Here is a 19,802-nt window from a genome sequence, read left to right as displayed (position 1 = left end):
GACTTCTGGACTCGCTGGGTCAGAACTGGATCTGGTAGCGGTACAAACTTCAGCTACAGTTCCAATGCCAGGGGGAACCACACGCTGTTCGGCCACTTGTGGGCCACTATTGCCGCTACCCCTTGAAGGATCTCAGTTTGTTGAGGACCCTCAACAGAAGGTTGTGAGGAGGGAACAGATAAATCTTGGACCATCTGTTCCAGTCGAGGGACATTGTGTCCACTGCTTCCGCTAAGGGGTCCTCGTACGGGGCACGTACAGGGGCAACTTCTTGTTGTCTTTCGTCGCATAGAGGTCTATCTGCAGTTCTGGGACTTGATTCAGAATGAAGGAGAATGATCCTGCGTCTAAGGACCATTCCGACTCTATCGGTGTGAACCTGGATAGAGCGTCGGCCGTCACATTGCTGACTCCTTGAAGGTGAACTGCCGACAGGTACCACTTCTTCTTTTCTGCCAATCGGAAGATGGCCAACATCACCTGGTTGAGAAGTGGTGACCTCGATCCTTGTCGATTCAAGTATCTCACAACTACCTCGCTGTCCATCACCAACCTTATGTGGATCGAGTGACGCGGGGAGACTTTCTTTAAGGTAAGGAGCACTGCCATAGCTTCTAGAAAGTTTTATGTGAAAGGTCTTGAATAGCTTGGACCAAGTCCCCTGGACTTTTTTCCGATGAGAGTGACCTCCCCATCCCTCCTTCGAGGCGTCTGAGTGAATCGTCACCGACGGGGGAGGTGGCTGAAGAAGAACCGACTTCTTTAGATGTCTGGCTTGGGACCAAGGCCTGAGAAAAGTACTTAGCCGAAGCGGCTGGTCTTCTCAGATCTCTTCGCGCGTTTGATGCATAACTTCTCCAAACTCCGATTGCATCCTTTAGCTGTGCTCTTAGCACTGGGTCTGTCACCGAAGCAAACTGGAGAGAGCCCAGTACCCTCTCCTGCTCGCGTCTTGATATCCTTTCGGAATCTAGAAGTCTCTTGACAGAACCCGCTATCGCCTTCCTTTTCTTCGCCAGGATGGAGAAACGGTGTGACAAAAGGTCCCAGTGGATTCCCAGCCACTGGGACTTTTGAGATGGAGAAAGTCGAGACTTTTTTCTGTTAATCTTGAAGCCTAGGTACTCTAGGAACTGGATCACTTGACTGGAAGCTTGCAAGCATTCTGTCTCGGATGCTGCCCACACCAACCAGTCGTCCAGGTAGGCTACTACCTGAATTCCCTTTAGGCGTAATTGTTTGAGAGCTACGCTCGCAAGCTTCGTAAAAATCCTTGGGGCTATGTTTAGCCCGAATGGCATGGCTCCGAAGGCGTATAGTCTTCGTTGTAGCCTGAACCATAGGTAGGGGGAGAGTCGATGGCTGATTGGAATGTGCCAATAGGCGTCTGACAAGACTATAGAGACGGAATATGCCCTCTTGGGCAGTAAGGTCCTTATGTGTTGCAGTGTTAGCATTTTGAATTTGCAATTCACTATGAACTTGTTGAGTGGTGACAAGTCCAGAATGACTCTGAGCTTTTCCGAATCTTTCTTAGGAACACAAAACAGCCTCCCTTAGAAATTGATGGGCTTCACACTTCGGATCACCTTTTTTCTCCAACAGTTCTTGAACGTACTCCTCCAGAACGGGGGTGGAGTGTTGGAAAAACCGAAGGCACGGGGGTGGAGTGCTGTACCAGCTCCAGCCCAGTCCATTCTTGAGTAGGCTGTGGGCCCAGGGATCAAATGTCCACCGATCCCGAAATTTCAGAAGTCTCCCTCCTACCGGTATCACCTCACTTGGACTGCCGTCCTGAGGTCTTGCCTTCCTGACCATGACCACCCCTGAATCCCCTTCCCCTTGAGGGGCGTCTAGACGAGCCTCTGGCTGCTCCTCTAGGCTTTGCTTGAAAGGAAGTAGACTGCCCTTCGAACGCTGGGGTGAATGCCGTGGACTGTGTTGACACGGCCTGGGGTACCCACTGAAAAGTGGTCGGGGTTTGTGCCACGATCTGGGGCACTGGGGGCAATGGCAATTGCAGTTGCTGTTGCTGTCTAACAGGCTTGGCTGGCCGAGACGGTAGCCTAGTCCTCATAGTCTTCCTCTTTGGTTGAGGACCCTCATCCGGGGAAGACTTTCTTTTGATAGCCAGGCCCCACTTCTGGAGAAGGTTTCTATTCTCCAAGGCGGCCTTATCAACAACTTCTTTGACCAAGTCGGTAGGGAAAAGGTCTTTTCCCCAAATGTTGGAGGAGATTAGTTTCCTTGGCTCGTGCCTCACCGTAGCCGAGGTGAACACGAACTCCCTACAAGCCCTCCTTGCCTTGACGAAGCCATAAAGGTCCTTCGTCACTGTGGCCAGATGAGTCTTGGCTACCACCATGAACATTTCATGGACCTTGGGGTCACTTGCCATCGTCTCGAGAGTAGTCTGAAGAGACATTGAGGCAGCCAGTCTTTCTTATGTCTCAAACTCTCTTCGCAAAAGAAAGTCAGACAGCTTAGGGAGGTCCTCGCCGAACTGACGTCCGGCAATATCAGCCTCCAACTTTCCAACTGAGAACGTAAGATGGACGTCCTTCCAGTCTTTGTGGTCCATAGGCAGGGCCAGCGACAAGGGTTTACACTCCTCTAGGGAGGGGCAAGGCTTGCCGGCCTCGACTGCTTTTAGTACAGCCGCAAACCCTTTCTGTAAAAAGGGGAAGGCTCTAGTAGGCGAGGACACAAAGGAAGGGAGCTTCCTGTTCAATGCGGCTACCTTTGAGTTAGAGAAGCCCCTCTCTTTCATCGAGGATGAAAGTAGAGCTTGAGCCTTAGCATGGTCCATCACTATGACCTCCTTCGGCTCTGTCTCCTCCTTTGAAGCTGGTTCCTTCCTCAGCCGGACATAACAGTCCGGATATGATGCCTTGCTGGGCCAGAATTCCACCTCCTCCAGGGGAACTGAGCCCAGCTTATCCGAGATGACGATCTTTCCAGTTGTCATCGGCATGTGCTCAGCATACCTCCATGGGTTAGCATCTGAGCACAAGGGAAGGTCTTTCACATTGAGCTTTTTCTGGGGCCCATGTGATTCTGCAAGGCACTGCATTCGCAGTTCCATTGCAGCCGCCTTCTCCTGATTCTCCTTCTGCATTTGTTGGATCATTCCAACAATAGAAGAGAGGGCCTGTCCCAGCTCTACTGGGAGACCGGCCGATGTTGAGGGAATAGGCTCCGGAATCTGAACCGGAGTAGCCGACACCTCGTCGACCTCTACCTCTACAACGTCTGGGGCTTGAACTTCATCCTGGGCTTCTGCCAGGAGGTCTTCCTCCAGACACTCGTCCACATCAGACATCCTGTCATCTAACTGGATGTCTTGCATCGCGACCGCGACTTCAGCATCCACCTGGATCTGAACTTGGGGGATCTCCTCTTGAGGCTGGGGAATCACTACATCAGCTGATGCCTTAGGGAAAAGATACGCCCTCATCTTCTCACTTGGAAGATAAGGGCCAGAAGTGTTCTTTTGGAAGCCCCTTACCCAGGTACGAAGCTTCTTCCTAGCTATATCCCTTGATTCCGCCGTCCTAGGGGAATCAAAGGCCTCAGTAATCAGGTTAGTGCACACAGTACATACCTGAGGGTCCCAATACCGGAGATCATCCTTGGAGACAGCGCATGCTGCGTGTCTCCTACAAAACTCATGTCCGCAGAGGTTCTTGCTACGGACGTTGCAGAAAGCACTTCCGCACTTCGGAGGGTCCTTCTGTAAAGAGAAGAAATTTCCATGAGTATCAAGTGAACTATGTATCACTGGATATGCATAGTATAGCATAACAATTCAGAAAGGAAAGACACACACTTGTGTTTCCCTCACAACCCATTGTTGCAGCCTTCCAGATAATAAAATCAAATGGTTAATCTCTTCTAGAGTAACCAATGCAAAGTTTCCAGAGGAAACAGGTGGAGCTCACACCTAAGCAATGATTTTAAAATCCTGGATAATAGACAGGAAAGAACTCACTTTCCTATCTGTAGGGCAACAGCAAAGGACTGTGCAAGAAAACACAAAAGTGTTAGAACACACAGTGCTGTACCAAAACCCATACTATAGTTCTCCTCTTACTGTATATGTTATACTGAAGAATACTAGTACAGTATAGGAGGATACGTGCCGGCCGGCACCTGCCGGCCGGCACACACCATAACTAGCTTTAAAGTATACTACTTAACAGCTATAAGGCGGCAGAACTCTGGTTCAAATGCATGTGCCGGTCGGCAGCAATTGCCGGCCGGCAACAGCCAATGTCGGCCGGCAACAGCCAATGTCGGCCGGCAACAGCCAATGTCGGCCGGCAATGGCTGCCGGCCGGCAACTACACAAGGTAGTGCCCAGCTGCTGGCCACACTCTTGGTGACCGGCAGACAAGGGCTGACATTAGCCGGCCGGCAAAGGTACAGGACCGATGCCAGCCGGCAGCAAAAGAACCAGAGGACTACACCTGCCCGGCTGCCGGCCTCATAGGCCGGCAGCCGGGTCGGGTACAGCACTAGAAGAAAAATAGGATGGATGCCGGGATAAGAGTGTACACTACCTCCAAGCCCGGCAATCCGAAAGAGTGCATATAAGGAAGGGGAGAATCTAATTCAGGCTTCCTGGCCAATGCCGTCTGGCTCTACAGGCAGGCATGGATAAGGGACCAAGGGAGGTCCGGGCAGCACTCAAAATATAAGACCCTTGCCGGCCGGCAGCTCTGCCGGCCGGCAGGGGGCTGAGTCAATTCTACATCCTAACCTATACTAGGTCCAGATGTAGAACGACGTACAGTACTGTAATGGCTAGGCCATTACGGAGATAGAGGGGGAAGGGACAAAAGAGGGTCCTACCAACCTTGCTTTAGTGACGGATCACCCGCAGCCAAGAAACTTATCTTAGCCTAAGGGAGATCTAAGGGGGGAGGCCAGCAATACTTGCCAGCTCCCAGAGCACCAAAGCAAGGAAGGTGTTGCCACTCCCAGGGAAAGAAACTTATCCTCCCCCGAGAACAGCAACAAGGACTAGTCTGGTAGATCACAAAAGAAGGAATCATATCCACAGAAACCTTCGGTAGTGACCTAAGGAGGCTAAGCCACCTTTGTCTGTGTCAGGCCAGCGAGGGAGACTCTACCCCAAGCCAGACAAGCACAGACTCAGACTAAAAACTCCGTTGTTCTGTCCCTCTTTGAACCAGACTTACTGGAACAGGAAGGTACAGTAACACCCCAGTATAGTTTTATCGAAAATTAATTCGGAAAAAAACCACTCAGGGATAAGCCCAAGGCTTAAACAGAGGGAAAGGGATTGCATACCTTCTCCGAAGAAAAGAAAGCAACCGGGGAGTATGAGAAAGTATACTAAGGCTCCATAAGCAACTTAGCCTAGGCACCAAGAGAATCGATTACCTAAATCACCGAAACTCACTCGTATACTATCTTGGAAATATTCCACACAATCTTAAATGTATAAAACATAGCGTAAGCTTCAATAAAATTTTATTACACTCGGAAAAACCAAAATCATGCATGAAGTACTAGGACCAAACGACTAGGCTACATGGCCTAGCGTAGGCCAGAATGGCGAATACTTCGCCAAAATAATACTAAGCACGAAAGGAAATCCTATGTAATGCTAAATAGCTAAAATTTATTAAAGCAAAACAACCGGGAATGTCGCTCTGACTAACTAAACTTATACCTAGCGAGCGACAGCGTCCATGACGCCTCCGGTAGGCTACGGCTCTTATAACAAAGATTAATCCTATTAATCACTCAAAAATTTACCGAGAGCCTACATTTATACATAAAAGACATTATACTCAACTTATCAGAGGCCGACGAAGACGGAGAAGCCATGAAAAGTAGAATAAATCCAAGATTTGCGAGAAACACAGGAAAAAAAACACCGAGTTGTAAAGCTACGCAAAAAGGAATACAGATGGCGCCAGGATTGGCGCCAGGCACGCATACGAATAGGAAGATAGGGAGCCTTGGGAGCGGCTCCCCTTTTTCTTTCCCGAATTCGTTTCTTGCCAATCGCCCCCTGCGAGATGAAATCTCTGTTCGGGATGTAGATTGCCATGTGGCGTGTCAAGAATACGTCCTCTGATATGTCGCGATATCCCTTTCAGGAGGGATATTCGCTCCAGGAGTTAGAATTCTGGTACCTTAAGGTAAATTCTCTGGGAATATCGCCGTAGTTGTAATATACCCTAGGAAGCTACCCTATAGGAACTTCCATCAGGACGACATGGCTTGAGCCCAAAAAGACAAATGTTATGATTAAAATTGGTACTGATTGGATTAGTAAATCTCCTTCCTTTTAGTAATAATAATTGGCATCGAATACATATTCCATCAGGAATAAAGGGATTTTCAACTTAAAGGCCTAATTGTTTTATGGGAAAGGTTTACTTCTCTCCAGTAATAGAACGTAATCAAAAGAAAAGAAAAACAGACTTAACAAAATTCTGCGTTGTCGTTAGCAGGCGAGCTGTCAATCTAGTAAACAACCTAGAATAAATGACTGTTGTTAGGAGAGGAAAACAACAGACGTTTTCCAGCACACAGTTGAGAAATGAGGCCAGAGAGGAAGACAGAGAAATCTCTGGTACAACGTCAAAGCTTCTACACATCTTCTGCATTAATGGAAGGTTTTATTGGAGATCCTCAGCTTACGAAGTTGGTAAGTTCCAAAAAGCTGTTTGTAAGTCGAATTTTGGTTACCTTTTGGCCTAAGGTAGATCTATCCTGACTTCCATGCGTAGGATTTCCAGCTGCAATAGTCGACAAATAGTTCTATTTCCTATGACATCAATATCTAGCTATTACATATATCGTTTTGCCTAATGTATTTTATTACAGTATTTCTTTATCTTATCTTTGTTATTATCAGTGGGATTTGTGGTTATATCTCCGAATGTTTGTAAGTCGGGGACCCTCTGTTCTTCTTATAGCTGTAGTCATCCTGAATCTTTGGTTTGAGATCCCACTGGACGTCAAAAGAGTTCCATGTTAGTAAACGAGTCTTCCCTTAGAGAACATAACCTGACAATAGTGGAAACGCCTCATCCTACATTGTTTATAAGAACCGAAGAAAAACTATCACTGAAAAATATACTATCACTATTTATTTGCAGGTTCCCCTTGTTCATTTAAATATTTTACTTTCAAATTTAATGGAAGTCTTTATTACATATTGAACTAGATATGCTATCCATTTTGGTATCATGAAAAAGTCTTAATCCTTACGGAACTAATATATACATATATATATATATATATATATATATATATATATATATATATATATATATATATATATATATGTATATATATATATATATATATATATATATATATATATATATATATAATATATATATATATATTTTTGGGCTCAAGCCATGTCGTCCTGATGGAAGTTCCTTAAAGGCAGCTTCCTAGGGTATATTACAACTACAGCGATATTCCCAGAGAATTTACCTTCAGGTACCCAGAATTCTAACTCCTGGAGCGAGTATCCCTAAGAAAGACCTTAGGGATATCGTAAATATCAGTGGACGTATTCTTGACACGCCTCATAGCAATCTATACCCCGAATAGAGTTAACACTTCGTAGGGGTAAAATGGCAAGAAAACGAAAACGATAAGAAAGGGGGGGAGCCGTTCATAAGGCATCCCTCCTCCCCGTTTCGAAAGCGTGCCCTGCGCCGCTCACGGCGCCATCTGTATTCCTTTTTGCGTAGCTCTACGACTCGGTGTATTTTCCCTGTTTACTACCCAATCTTGGAATTTTCTCGTTAATAATGCTTTCTCCAACTTCTTCTGCCTCGGATAAGTTGAGTATTATTTCTTTTATGTATAAATGTAGGCTCTTGGTTAAAATTAAAGTTATTAAAAGAGTTATCTTTGATACAAGAGCTGTTGCCTGCTGGAGGCATCATGGATGCTGTCGCTCGCTAGAATAGGATTTATTTGTTAGCAAGAGCGACGTTCCCAGCCCCCTTTGCGCTTAAATATTAGCTACTTAGCTTATTTAGGAATTCTGTTATGATGCGATAGTAATGTGCCTGGCGAAATTACCAAGGCTACCAACACTAGTCTTCGTAGGCTAGTTGTTGGCCTATGTACTTCCTGCATGATAATTAGTCTTCCAAATGTGAAATTATTGCTTTAAGCGTTAGGCAACGTTATACATATTAGTCCTTTTCGAGTACCTTCCAAGATAGTATTGATGTGAGTTTCGGTGAATTAGGTAATCGATTCTCTTAGTGCCTAGGCTAGGTTGTCTTAGGTCATTATAATATTATCTGTTCCCCGTTTGCTCCCTTCTCTTAGGGGAAGGGGCAAACCCTTTCCCTCTGTTTAAGCCTTAGGCTTAACTCTAGTGGTTTATTTGAATTAATCTTCAAATATATCTATGCTGGGGTAGTACTGTACCTTCCCGTTCCAACAGTATTGGTTCAGAGGGTGACAGTACAACAGTGTTAGTCTGAGCCCGGTTTGTCTGGCATGGGGCAGAGTCTCCCTTGCCGATTGACTCGGGCACTAAGGGTTCCCCCCTTAGTCCACCTTGTTGGGTTCCAGTAGTGATCCCTTTACTCGGTGACTCATCAGACTGTCCTTGCCGTTCCGGTCTCGGGATATGTTCCCTTTTCTGGAAAGGCAATTCCTTCCTTGCCGTGGTTCGTGGGAGGCAGCCAGTAGTGCCGGCCTCCCTCTCGGGTCTTTCTCTAACTGAGATGAACTGTCTTAGTTGGGAATGACCCTTAACCAAGGTAAGGTTGGATAGGACCCTCTGTCCTTCCCTTCTCTTTTTCCGTTCATTGTGTCAGTCGTCTGCATCCTTGCCTAGCCTAGGTTGGGATGAGGAACTGACGTGGTCTCCTGTCGGCCGGCAAAGTGTGCCGACCGGCAGAGACCATTACTGTGAGTGCTGCCCGGTCCTTTCTTGGTCCCTCTATCGCTGCCGTCTGAAAATTCAGTAGGCAGCGGTTAGGAAGCTTGACTTAGTGTCTTCCCCTTCCTTTCGGCACTCTTTCGGGTGCCGGGCTCAGAGACTTATAGTCTCTTAACCCGGCACTCACTCTTTTGTCTTAGTATGTGTTGTCCTTGCCGTCTGCCGGCCTACAGGCCGGCCGTCGGTGGGGAGGGGTGTTCTCCAGTTCTCTTGCTGTCGGTCGGCGTTGGGTGTATACCTTTGCCGGCCGGTCTATTGCTCATCTGCCGGCCACTACAAGTGGGGCCGGCAGCCGAGTGCTGCCTAGTGTGTGGGGGCCAGCCGGCAGGGTTTGTTTACTGCTGCCGGCCGGCCCGCGACACTGCCCAGTCAGCCGGCCACTAAATATGATGGCCGGCAACTCAGTGCAAACCGGGTGGCTACGGTCTGGCAACCACTGCCGGCCGGTTCAGGCATGGGTTCTGGAGTTCTCCCCAATAAAGGTGATCTGATGTTGTGTACTTGAGATCTACCTTTCGAAAACAAGGGGGGGGGGGTGCTGAGCGGCAATAGCCGGCTGGCACACCACCCTCAGGTACTGTATCAGTCCTCTCTTGGTGGTATATTCAACCAAGGGAGTTCATGATGTAGTAGGTTACAACACTGTCTTTTCTATCTTACTTGTGTTACTGGTATAATCACCTGGTGTTGCCTTACAAGGATAAAAGATAATTCTTTTATTCCTGGCCAGAATGGTATTATTTTACCTTAGGTGTGAGCTACACCTAATTTCCTTTGGAAATACGTTCTCTGGTTATTCTAGTAAAGACTAACTATGTGACTTGGCCGGTGGGCTTCCACAGGTGTTTGTGTGGGTTTCACAAGTAGGTGTCTTTCCCTTATTCTTTTGTTGAATACTCATTTGTTACATGTGAATTAAAATTCACTTGATATTCATGGAAATTTTTCTTCTTTTACAGGAGGAGCATCCGAAGTGTGATAGTGTCTTCTGCAATGTCCGCAGTAAGAACTTTTGCGGACATACCTCGTGTAGGAGGCACGCAGCTTGTGCAGCCTCCAATGATGAACATCGTTACTGGGATCCGCAGGTATGTGCTGTATGTACTAACCTGCTATCAGAGGCTTTTGAATCCCCTAGGTCGGCGGAGTCAAGAGATGCAGCGAGGGAGAGGCTTCGTGTATGGGTAAGGGGTTTTCAGAAAAACACCACTGGACCTTATCTTCCTAACGAGAAGATGAGGGCATACCTTTTTCCCAAGGCTTCCCCTGATGCTGTTGTTCCCCAGCCTCGGCCGGAGATCCCTCTGATCCAGATCCCAGTGGAGGAGGATGCCGCTGACGCCTTGCAGGACATCCAGTTGGACGACAAGATGTCCGACTTGTCTGATCGTGCGGAGCAGGATCTCCTCGCAGAGGGCGAGGAGCAGGATCGAGATCCTATTGCTGTGGAGGAAGAGGTTCCCGTTTCATCAGACGTGCCGGTTCAGGTCCCTGAACCTATCCCCTCTACCTCGTCCGCTCTTCCAGCAGAGCTTGGACAGGCTCTCTCTTCCATCGTTGGTATGATCCAACAGATGCAGAGGGAGAATAATCAGAAGGCCGCTACTTTGGAGCTCCAGATGCAGAAGATCACAGCATCACGTGGACCTCCAAAGAAGCTCAACGTTAAGGACCTTCCTCTGTGCTCGGATGCCAACCCGTGGAGATATGCCGAGCACATGCCGATGACGATTGGGAAGATCGTCATGTCGGAGAAACTGGGTTCAGTTCCCCTTGAGGAGGTGGAATTCTGGCCCAGTAGAGGGGCCTACCCGGACTGCTATGTCCGTTTGAAGAAGGAGCCGGCTTCGAAGGAGGAGACGGAACCAAAGGAAGTGATTATCCTAGATCACTCCAAGGCTCAAGCCACCTTGACAGCTGCTTTAAAGGAGAGGGGGTTCTCAAACTCGAAGGTTGCCGCCTTGAGCAAGAAACACCCCTCCTTTGTATCCTCCCCGGCTAGGGCCTTCCCCTTTATGCAAAAGGGGTTTGCGGCCGTCATCAAGGCAGTTGAAGCTGGCAAGCCGTGCCCGTCTTTGGAGGAATGTAAACCTCTATCGCTGGCATTGCCAATGGATAACAAGGACTGGAAGGAGGTGCACCTTACTTTCTCGGTTGGGAAGTTAGACGCCGACATTGCAGGACAGCAGTTCGGCGAAAACCTTCCCAAGTTGTCGGAATTCCTTCTTCGGAGGGAATTGGACACAAAGGAGCGCCTGGCAGCCTCGATGTCTCTCCAGACCAACATGGAGACGATGGCTAGCGACCCCAAGATGCCAGAGATGTTCATGGTTATGGCCAAAATCCATCTGGCCACAGTAACCAAGGACCTCTATTGCTTTGTTAAAGCAAGGAGAGCCTGTAGGGAGTTTGTGTTTGCCTCGGCCACAGTGAGGCACGAACCCAAGAGGCTAATTTCATCCAACATCTGGGGTAAAGATCTCTTTCCCAAGGACGTGGTCAAAGAGATCGTGGACAAGGCTGCCACTGAGAACCGCAATCTTCTCCTGAAGTGGGGCCTGTCCCTTAAGAGGAAGTCTTCTCCGGATGAGGGCCCTCAGCCGAAAGGAAAGGCGAAGAAGTCAAGGTTTTCCTCCCGTCCAGCCAAGTCCTTCAAACAGCAAAGACCACAGCAGCAACAGCCAGCTTTGCCTCCGGTTCCACAACTGGTAGCCCAGACCCCGACCACCTTCCAATGGGTTCCCCAAGCAATGTCATCAGCTTCCCCTGCATTCAATCCCGTGTTCGAGGGACAGTCGACCACGTTTCGTGCAAGACACAGAGGAGCAGCTAGAGGGTCATCAAGACGCCCCTCTAGGGGACGAGGATTCAGAGGTGGTCGCGGCCAGGGAGGCAAGACTGCAGGACAGTCAAAGTGAAGTGTCGCCGGTAGGTGGGAGACTTCAGTATTTCCGGGATCGCTGGACCTTCGATCCCTGGGCCCACAGCCTTCTCAAAAATGGACTGGGTTGGAGTTGGTACAGTACTCCGCCCCAGTGCCCTCAATTTTTCCAACACTCCACCCCCGTTTTGGAGGAGTACATCCAAGATCTGTTGGAGAAAAAGGTGATCAGGAGGGTAAAGTCCATCAAGTTCCAAGGGAGGCTGTTTTGTGTTCCCAAGAAAGACTCGGGGAAACTCAGAGTCATTCTGGACTTGTCACCACTCAACAAGTTCATAGTGAACCACAAGTTCAAAATGTTAACGTTACAACACATAAGGGCCTTACTGCCCAAGAGGGCATATACCGTCTCCATCGACTTGTCAGACGCATATTGGCACGTTCCAATAAGTCGTCGTCTCTCCCCCTACCTAGGATTCAAGCTACAACAAAAACTTTACGCTTTCAGGGCGATGCCCTTCGGACTAAACATAGCCCCAAGGATCTTTACGAAGCTTGCGAGCGCAGCTCTCAAACAGTTACGCCTAAAAGGGTTCCAGGTAGTAGCCTACCTGGACGATTGGTTGGTGTGGGCAGCATCCAGAGCAGAATGCTTGCAAGCTTCCCTACAAGTGATTCAGTTCCTGGAATATCTAGGCTTCATGATCAACAGAAAGAAGTCTCGTCTTTCTCCAGCTCAGAGGTTCCAGTGGTTGGGAATTCACTGGGATTTAGTGTCACACCGTCTTTCCATCCCGATGTCAAAGAGGAAGGAAATAGCAGGGTCTGTCAGGAGACTTCTAGGTTCCGAGAGGATATCAAGACGCGAACAAGAGAGGGTTTTGGGCTCTCTTCAGTTTGCATCAGTAACAGACCCTGTGCTAAGAGCACAGCTAAAAGATGCAGCGGGAGTTTGGAGAACCTTTGCATCGAAAGAGCGAAGGGACGTGAGGAGACCGGTCCCACTTCGGCTACGTTCTCTTCTCAGACCGTGGTCTCAAGCCAGTCGTCTAAAGAGGTCTCTACCTCTTCAGCCACCCCCCCCGTCAGTGACAATCCACACAGACGCCTCAAAGGTAGGGTGGGGGGGTCACTCCCATCGGAAAAAAGTGCAAGGAATCTGGTCCAAGCTATTTGGGACCTTTCACATAAACTTTCTAGAAGCTATGGCAGTACTTCTGACCCTGAAGAAAGTATCCCCACGTCACTCGATCCACGTAAGGTTGGTACTGGACAGCGAGGTGGTTGTGAAATGTCTGAATCGGCGGGGATCAAGATCCCCACCTCTCAACCAGGTGATGTTAGCCATATTCCGACTGGCGGAGAAGAAGAAGTGGCACCTGTCAGCAGTTCACCTTCAAGGAGTCCGGAATGTGACCGCGGACGCTCTATCCAGGGTAACACCGATAGAGACAGAATGGTCCCTAGACGCAGGATCATTCTCTTTCATCTTGAGTCAAGTCCCAGAACTGCAGATAGACCTCTTCGCGACGAAGGACAACAAGAAGCTGCCGAAATATGTGTCCCCATATGTGGACCCCGCGGCAGAAGCAATAGATGCGATGTCCCTCGATTGGAACAGATGGTCCAGGATCTACCTGTTTCCCCCTCACAATCTGATGTTGAGGGTCCTCAACAAACTGAGATCCTTCAAGGGAGTAGCAGCAATAGTGGCCCACAAGTGGCCGAACAGTGTATGGTTCCCTCTGGCTCTGGAACTACGACTGAAGTTCCTACCACTCCCGGACCCAGTTCTGTCCCAGCAAGTCCAGAAGTCGACTGTCTTCGCTTCATTACAGAAGACCCGAACCCTGCAGCTCATGATTTTCTCTCCCTAGCGGTGAAGAAACGGTTCGGAATCTCGAAAGATAGTATCGACTTCCTGGAAGAATACAAGTGTAAGTCTACTAGGAGGCAGTACGAATCTGCATGGAAGAAATGGGTAGCCTTTGTCAAAGATAAGAACCCGCACGAGATCTCTACGGAGTTCTGCCTATCCTTCTTCATTCACCTCCACGGACAGGGGCTGGCGGCGAACACAATTTCTACATGTAAGTCAGCTCTAACAAGACCCATTCTATATGCCTTCCAGGTAGACCTCGCTAACGAAATGTTTAATAAGATCCCAAAGGCCTGTGCTAGGCTTAGACCATCAGCTCCTCCAAAGCCTATTTCATGGTCATTAGACAAAGTCCTTCATTTTGCCTCATTACTAGATAATGAGGAATGTGCGTTGAAGGACCTGACTCAAAAAGTGATCTTCCTTTTTGCCCTTGCTTCTGGGGCCAGAGTTAGTGAGATTGTGGCCCTCTCGAGAGAGGAGGGCCGAGTTCAGTTCCTGGATGGGGGAGAACTGAACCTGTTTCCGGACCCTACGTTTCTCGCTAAGAACGAGTTGCCCACCAACAGGTGGGGTCCCTGGAGAATCTGCCCTCTGAAAGAAGATGCATCTCTATGTCCCGTAGAATGCCTTAAGGTCTATCTTCGTAGAACTTCAGACTTCCATGGGGGCCAACTATTCAGAGGAGAAACATCGGGCTCGAATTTATCTTTAAATCAACTTAGGGCGAAAATTACATATTTTATTCGCAGAGCGGATCCTGACAGTTCACCCGCAGGTCATGATCCGAGGAAAGTTGCTTCATCTTTAAACTTCTTTAATTTTATGGATTTTGAACACCTTCGTTCATACACTGGCTGGAAGTCTTCCAGGGTATTCTTTCGCCACTATGCTAAGCAAGTGGAGCAGCTAAAGAGGTCTGTGGTAGCAGTTGGTTGCGTCGTTAACCCTGCTGTTTAACTCTGCGAGGAACAGCGGAATCATTTGGGACTTGGATTCTTGGGTGAATAGTTAGTTATATATGTTGATATAACTGGTAGTGTAGGCTCTCAGAGCCCACAGTGACTGTTCCAACGTGATGGTGATGGTAACATAAGTACAGACAGGGTGCCAAGCGTTTGCCAACGCTATTGTCAGCAAAGTAGTAACATGGACGTTAAGTTTGATACCGGGGTATGTGTAAGTGACACATATGTTTTCTTTCAGATAATCATTCATCCATGCACTACGGTACTTGTGAAAATTGTTGGTCATCCACCTAGCATATGTACATATTTATGGTGACCATATCTATTTATTGTTTCTCAATAAACTTGTTCTCGGGAACCTTGCGTCTCCTTCACCTATATTTTTTTATTTCATATTGTTTTTTGAGCATTTAGCCTATGTATATTAATCGGGGATATCTATAATAGCCTATTCCTTAATGCAAAGCCTGGATTATACTGGTTTATACTTTCCTTAGCAATAAGGACTCCACCCCTTTCTGAGGATGGTGGTAGCAGCAAGTTTAATCCTACGCAGATATAACCTTTTGTCTATTTTACTTCGACCAGGGTGCTGGTCGGGACTTTTTCTTTTGGATACGGTAGTCCCGTAAGACTTCGCTTCATATAGAGTGAGACCACTATATGGTACTGGCTAGCGAGTGATTCATACATAGGTATATGTACTCTTCGTTCGTTTCTAGAGTCTAGTAAGACTCCTCCCTGTAGGGGGCAGGAAGCACTCTCATGGCTTATGATTAGTGAAAAGATGTATAACGGTAACATCTTAGGTCTGTCAGTCGAGTTGACTAAGAAACACTCTTGAGGAGTACGGCACGTATTGAGAATCCACAGATACAGTAATGCTCTGGTATACTTCCATCAGGACGACATGGCTTGAACCCAAAAAACGGATTTTGAGCGAAGCGAAAAATCTATTTTTGGGTAAGATAGCCATGTCGTCCTGATGGACCCGCCCTGCTCCTTTTCAAAATAAATATGAGTGAAAAGGATAGTAGGACCCCTCCCTACATACAGTATCTGTAGCACCTCGTGTATCGCTACAAGGAATACAGATGGCGCCGTGAGCGGCGCAGGGCACGCTTTCGAAACGGGGAGGAGGGATGCCTTATGAACGGCTCCCCCCCTTTCTTATCGTTTTCGTTTTCTTGCCATTTTACCCCTACGAAGTGTTAACTCTATTCGGGGTATAGATTGCTATGAGGCGTGTCAAGAATACGTCCACTGATATTTACGATATCCCTAAGGTCTTTCTTAGGGATACTCGCTCCAGGAGTTAGAATTCTGGGTACCTGAAGGTAAATTCTCTGGGAATATCGCTGTAGTTGTAATATACCCTAGGAAGCTGCCTTTAAGGAACTTCCATCAGGACGACATGGCTATCTTACCCAAAAATAGATTTTTCGCTTCGCTCAAAATCCGTTATATATATATATATAATATATATACAGTATATATATATATATATATATATACATATATATATATATATATATATATATATAATATATATATATATATATCTGTGTATATGTATGAGTTTGTGTCATCTATTATGCGCACGTTAATACACAAACACACTCAAAACCTCGGAGAAAATATTAGAATAATCTTACAATTTTTATATTGTGGTGGGATGTTGCAACAACAAACCCCACACCTTTGATCACACTAAACAGACAAATGTCTCCGCAACACAAACTTTCTCCTTACGTTATCATAAACTGGACTCTTAGACTGAAGGGAAACAAAAACAAAACATAACCTTACAATTATATTTCTTAAAACTACAATACTTAACATACAGCCATCCACAACCAAAATAATTACACTTAAAACTAATTATAAACTTAATAAATATACCATAAAAAAAAACCTAACACCATTCAAATTAAAAAAAAAAAAAACTAACAAACTTAAAATTACCCGCACACCAACACCAAAAATAAATATATCTTTTATCAGACACCAACACTGTCCTCAACACAAAGCAGACAGTTTTTTTACGGCAAACTACCACTATCACAGCTTTGTGGTCAACAGATTACTATGTGTGGCAATTTGCACAACTGCCTCGCTGATTGGGTTAGTAGTCATCATCATCATCATCATCATCAATCCAAATACACAGGCCAGGTCATCAACGTTTGAGCAATCGAATAGTGCAGTCTAAATACAATCCTTTATTACAGGCCTGGTCAGCAACAATAAATCCACTTTCAAACAATAACTCTCCAAAGGAGGAATTACGGCCTGCAAAATAAAAAAGAAAACCACTTACGAGTACTCCTAGCTAACTAAACTATCACACTATAATCAAAGATAAATAATAAACTGTTCCTATCATTCACAATCATGACAAGCAAATATAAATAAAACTGTACTTACTCTTGAAATAAATAAACACTTCCACGCTGGTCGAAAAATAATAATGATAATCCAGCATTCACACTACTACCTCTTGCTGCAGTCAAATAAAAAAAGCATTCGCTCCGAAACATTTACCATTGTCGTAACCTAACTGAAACATAAACAAACAATCTCATTTATACCAACAGTCTTTTTCCCAACAAACAATCGATACACTAACTACCTCTCTCTCTCTCTCTCTCTCTCTCTCTCTCTCTCTCTCTCTCTCTCTCGAGAGAGAGAGAGAGAGAGAGAGAGAGAGAGAGAGAGAGAGAGGTAGTTAGTGTATCGATTGTTTGTTGGGAAAAAGATTGTTGGTATAAATGAGATTGTTTGTTTATCGATTTGGCAAACAAAAAAATAAAAATAAAACAAAAATGAATCCTCCACAATATATTGCAGTTGATAAGAGGAAAGAAAGAGAACTGACTTGAGACAAAAGCGAATGTCTATTTTTATCCAAGGAAGTTTGAGATTAAGAATGAGTAATGGCAGCACAGAATTCCGCACACACCAGAAATTAATTATTTGATCCTTCCTGTCTGTTACGTTTCCTAATATAGACTGCATCTTCATTAAAAGATAAAAAGAAATGTAGGATAGTGGTATGGAGATAAATGTATCCAGAGTACTTTTTTAAACAGAAAATATGGATATATATTTTATAGGTATGATACAGTTTATTGGTGAAACTAACAACAATTATTTTAGTGAGTTAACCAAATACTATATGGAATTACGGGAAAGCAAGTTGAGAAAAATATTTCTAAGTACTTTTTCAAACATAAAAAATATAAATAGGGCCAGGGCATCAGACACCCGTTGAGATACTACCGCTAGAGAGTTATGGAGTCCTTTGTCTGGCCAGACAGCGCTACATTGGATCTTTCTCTCAGTTACGGTTAATTTTCCTTTTGCCTACATATACACCGAATAGTCTGGCCTATTCTTTACACATTCTCCTCTGTCCTCATACACTTGACAACACCGAGATTACCAAACAAATTTTCATCACCCAAGGGGTTAACTACTGCACTCTAATTGTTCAGTGGCCACTTCCCTCTTGGTAAGGGTAGAAGAGACTCTTTAGCTATGGTAAGCAGCTCTTCTAGGAGAAGGGCGCTTCAAAATCAAACCATTGTTCTCTAGTCTTGGGTAGTGCCATAGCCTCTGTACCATGGTCTTCCACTGTCTTGGGTTAGAGTTCTCTTGCTTGAGGGTGCACTCAGGCACACTGTTCTGTCCTGTTTCTCTTCCACTTTTTTGTTAGTTTTAATGGTTTACATTGGAAATTTTTATTTTGTTGCTGTTGTTCTTAAAATATTTTATTTTTCTTGTTTCCTTTCCTCACTGGGCTATTTTCCCTGTTGGAGTCCCCGGGCTTATAGTTTCCTGATTTTCCAATTAGGGTTGTAGCTTAGCAAGTAATAATAATAATAATAATAATAATAATAATAATAATAATAATTTAGTATTAGAAAATAATTCGAAAGGAGTTATTATTATTATTATTATTATTATTATTATTATTATTATTATTATTATTATTATTATTATTATTACTTACTAAGCTAAAACCCTAGTTGGAGAAGAAGGATGCTATAAGTCCACGGGTTCCAACAGGGAAAATAGCCGAGTGAGGAAAGGAAACAAGGAAAATTAAAATATTCTAAGATTAGTAACATTAAAATAAATATTTTCTTTATAAACTATAAAAACTTTAACAAAAAAAGAGGAAGACCATGGTACAGAGGCTATGGCACTACCCAGGAATAGAGAACAATGGTTGGATTTTGTAGTGACCTTCGCCTAGAAGAGTAGATTACCATAGCTAAAAAGTCTCTTCTGCCTTTACCAAGAGGAAAGACGCCACTGAATAAACTACAGTGCAGTAGTTGATTCCTTAGGTGAAGAAGAATTGTTTGATAATTTCAGTATTGTTAGGTGTATGAGGACAAAGGACAATCTGTGAAGAATAGGCCAGACTATTCGGTGTATGTGTGGGCTACGGGAAAGTGAACCGTAACCAGAGAGAAGGATCCAATGTAGTACTGTTTGGCCAGTCTAAGCGGTAGATTATTGAGAAATTATTTTAAAAATTGCCTCCAGAAATATTGACACTGTAGAAATATATAAAACAAAATAAACTGACATTTTCTTATCAAGGCTCCACAATTGGTCATAAGGATAGGCAACGCTCAAAATGGAATCGAATCCGAGAGCAATGCAGACCACATAATAATTTCTGAAGGAACGTGTCAACCTCACATATTAGCCTGCTTTGAACAAGACATGACATTTCTGAAGAACTGAAGTCAAACTGGATACAAAAAGAAAAAAAAAAAAGAATCATAAGCCATGTGAAAAATGGTTCATGTATTTATTTTATTTTCATCTTAAATGTTTGATCTTTATTTGTCCAAAGTTTTTGTATATAAATCCTTGTTAATTAGTCTTGGAGTTTCCGTATACTTTCATAAGGAAATTGTCACCACCAATGCCTTCATATTAAAGTGTAATCCCATCACTAAATGTGCTCTTGAAAAAGATCACGAAGTGAATCGAAACACGTTTCGACACCATATAATAAATGGAGAAGCATATATATATATATATATATATATATATATATATATATATATATATATATATATATATATA

Source organism: Palaemon carinicauda, unplaced genomic scaffold, assembly GCF_036898095.1.
Source record: "Palaemon carinicauda isolate YSFRI2023 unplaced genomic scaffold, ASM3689809v2 scaffold559, whole genome shotgun sequence".
Taxonomy (NCBI): domain Eukaryota; kingdom Metazoa; phylum Arthropoda; class Malacostraca; order Decapoda; family Palaemonidae; genus Palaemon; species Palaemon carinicauda.
The sequence above is the reverse complement of the archived record's forward strand: the minus strand, read 5'-3'. Positions refer to the sequence as shown.